We start from the raw sequence: 3,148 nt of genomic DNA, 5'->3' as shown, positions 1-3,148 counted from the left end.
CATCCCTACCTGGACATAAGCTGAGGCTTTTAACACCAGGAGCAGCTTGCCTACTGGATTCCCAGAGGACAAGAGCTCCATAACCACCACTGGACCTTCAGAGGAAGACCAGACCCTTCTACAGGATCACTGCTTTTACAGAATCACCTTCATCACTCTAACAGTGCTGCAGCCACCATTTAATTGGACTGCTGCCACCACCCTGACACACAGGGTTTCAGGTTATATCCTGACTCTGTCAGTTTAAGGCAGTGTTTCTGTATCATTGCCTTGATCTTCATTTGGTTATTTAATTGCAATTCTGGTTTAGACCTTCCCCAGGTTTGCCTTCAAACCAGTACAAAACTCAATGTGCTCATCCCTTGTTATTCTCCCAAAACAGGATTTCCTCTCCCCAAACCATTGCCAGATGGAAAAGGAGGCTGTGAGGAACAAGAAGGATCCTCAGGACACCTGGGCAGGTGAGGAGGAAGTCAGTGCCCCTTTTCCCTCTCTCCTGCTCCATCTCCCAGCCCAGCATGGCCCCCAGCTGCAGGACAACCCTGCTGCCAACCCCATCCTGCTGGGGATGCACTGGAACTATCTCCTTCCCCTTCCCTCTGGCACGGAGGCAAATCCCATCCTCTCCTTGTCTTTCCTCCTCCAGACAAGAAGCTGAGGATTGGGACCAGAGAGGACAAATCCCCACAGCAGAACCTCGTGAAAGAGGCTGTTATGACTGACTCCAGGGCACAGGAATCCAACGGGGAGGAAACTCCCCAGAGATTGCACAGGAAGAGGGGCTCCAAACCCAGCCCAGGGTGTTCTGAGGAGGAAAGACCCAGCCTGAGCCAGGAAGGTGGACAGAGCTTCAGCCAGAGCTCAGAGCTGGTGGTCCATGAGCAGCTTCATGATGGGGAGAAGCGCTACAAGTGCTTGGAGTGTGGGAAGAGTTTCAGGCAGAGCAGCACCCTGATCTGCCACCAGATGATTCACACTGGGGAATGGCCCTACGAGTGTGAGGAATGTGGGAAAGGGTTCACCTGCAGCTCCCACCTCATCATCCACCAATGCATCCACACGGGGGAGAGGCCCCACGAGTGTCCCCAGTGTCAGAAGAGGTTTCAGAGCAGCTCCAGTCTCCTCCAGAACCAGCAGATTCACAGAGAGGAGAGGCCTTTCCACTGCCCTGAGTGTGGGAAGGACTTCAAGAACAACTCCCACCTCATCAGGCACCGGTGCACCCACACTGAGGAGAGGCCCTACAAGTGCCCAACCTGTGGGAAGAGGTTTCAGAGCAGCTCCAGTCTCCTCCAGCACCAGCGGATTCACACAGAGGAAAGGCCCTTCCACTGCCCTGAGTGTGGGAAGGGCTTCAAGCAAAACTCCCACCTCATCACCCACCAATGAATCCACACTGGGGAGGGGCCCTACAAGTGTTCTCAGTGTGGGAAGAGCTTCACCCAGAGCTCTAACATGACAAAAATCCAACGGAGGCACCACTAAGGGAAGCCCTGCAAGTGCCCCAGCTGCAGGACGAGCTTTGTGAACTGCTCCAGCTTCATCCCCAATGGAGGTCTAACGTTGGGAAGAGCGCTGGCGATCCATGTTCGCTATGATCCATGCTGAGAAGACAACTGCCCCAATACCTTCCCCTGTCAATGACATGGTGTAGAACTGAAGAACATGAGGGTCTGGCCATTGCCCTGTCATTGCATTCACTCTCACCTCAGGTCATTGCCAGGGGCAGGAAAGGGACTCTCCCTGAGAAGAAGGGTGTCCTTTCCAGTGGTGGAAATATGTTGCTGGAAAGAGCCAGGCAGTTGTGTTTTAGTTTTCCCTGTAAACAGTTTTATTTATACACTCTGTTGTCAATATTGTTTCTGTTCCATTTGTTCCTTATCTCGTTGCTGTTCCCAATAAATTGTTCTTATCCCATGCTGGGATCTTTGCCTTTTGTGCTTTCCAGGGGAGGCGGGAGGGCAGCGAGGGCAGCACAGTTTTAGTGAGAGCAGGAAATGGGGAATCCCATTCCGGCACCCCAGCCCCTGGAAACCGAGCATCCCAGCTGGTCCCAGCCCTGGTGGCCATGGCAACAGCCTTGGGAGCGGGTCCCTGGCTGGGGCTGTGCGAACCTCTTCCCTCTGGTGCCCAGGGACAGGAGTGGAGGGAACGGCTGCAGCTGAGTCGGGGCAGGCTCAGGTTGGATGTCAGGAAAAGGTTTTTGCCCAGAGGCTGCTGGGGCCCTGCCCAGGCTCCCCAGGGAAGGGTCCCAGCTCCAGGGCTCTCTGAGCTCCAGCAGCGTTTGGACAGCGCTGCCAGGCCCAGGCTGGCATTGTTGGGGTGTCCTGTGCAGGGCCAGCAGTTGGACTGGAGGATCCTGATGGGTCCCTCCCAGCTCAGCCAATTCTGTGGTTCTGGGATCCCATGAGCCTGGGGATGGGGCTGCCAATGGTTGCCATGGCAACGGGCTCTGGCTGCAGGCCTGAGCTGGTGTCCATGGCAACCACCCCTGGCATGGGGTCTTCATGGAGCTGGCAACGGAATGACCATAGAAACGGGCAGCTGGTGATGGTTGCCATGGAAACTGACCATAGCAACAGGGTCACGGTGATGGTTGCCATGGATTCTGACCATAGCAACAGGGTCCTGGTGATGGTTGCCTGCTAAGGATCAGATTTGTCACAGACCCTCAGAGGGATTCCGTGGGGACTTTCCAAGAGTCCCCAGGCTGTTCCAGGGCTGGAATGTCACAGGCAGAGACAGGGGCTCCATGGACACCTCCCAGGGCTTTCTGGGGATGGTAAAGAGCCCTGTGGTCAGAGGCAGTCACAGCCATTCCATGGTGACATCCCAGGGCACCTTGTGCTGCAAAGGCACCGATCTGTCACAGGCACTCACGGAGGCTCCACAGTGACATCCCAGGAGTCCCCAGGCTGCCAAAGAGCCGGGATGTCTCAGACACTCACAGGGGTTCCGGTCATGGGCACAATGGGAGCTTCAGGCAAAAGCTTTCTTTATTGGAGAAACTCCTGCTGAGTCATGACATGGAGAAAATACACCCAACAGCCGCCATGGATCCTCAAAACCCTGCAGGGCCCCCAGACTTCTACAATTCCTTCTAAGAGAGGAGACTGGGAGCGGCTGGATCCAATCCTAGCCCCAGAAT

The 3,148-nt window shown here is 55.3% G+C and overlaps 1 pseudogene; it reads left to right on the top strand.

Annotated features, from left to right (window-relative positions):
- Positions 1–837: 837 nt before the first annotated feature.
- LOC131571854 (zinc finger protein 239-like) lies at positions 838–1,485 on the top strand (annotated as a pseudogene).
- The last annotated feature ends 1,663 nt before the right edge of the window (positions 1,486–3,148 follow it).

The sequence above is a fragment of the Ammospiza caudacuta genome, unplaced genomic scaffold, assembly GCF_027887145.1.
Source record: "Ammospiza caudacuta isolate bAmmCau1 unplaced genomic scaffold, bAmmCau1.pri scaffold_39, whole genome shotgun sequence".
Lineage (NCBI taxonomy): Eukaryota > Metazoa > Chordata > Aves > Passeriformes > Passerellidae > Ammospiza > Ammospiza caudacuta.
Note: the sequence above shows the minus strand (reverse complement) of the source record. Positions and strands in the feature narration are given on the sequence as shown.